Genomic DNA, 286 nt, shown 5'->3' with positions numbered 1-286 from the left:
AAAAGCTCCCCACACAGATGCAGAAGGAGGGAGCTCGCCCTGTGTTTTCCCTGTCTCTGTCTCTCTCTCCCTGTGTGCAATGGGAGGGGAACAAACCGCCGTCACTAACGCCCCCCTCCTGGATTTTTTCTCATTTAAAAAAAAAGGAGAAAGGGAAACGAAGAGAAACACACACACAAAAAAACCCACCCTCTCAAAAAATCATTCAAACCCAACAAAAAAAGCCTTCACCCCAAAACAGACAGGGAAAAAAAATCAAAATGCACAAATCAGCCCCATAAATAAA

The sequence above is a fragment of the Pristiophorus japonicus genome, chromosome 1 (genome assembly GCF_044704955.1).
Source record: "Pristiophorus japonicus isolate sPriJap1 chromosome 1, sPriJap1.hap1, whole genome shotgun sequence".
NCBI classification, from domain to species: domain Eukaryota; kingdom Metazoa; phylum Chordata; class Chondrichthyes; family Pristiophoridae; genus Pristiophorus; species Pristiophorus japonicus.
This window is presented reverse-complemented; position numbering follows the sequence as displayed.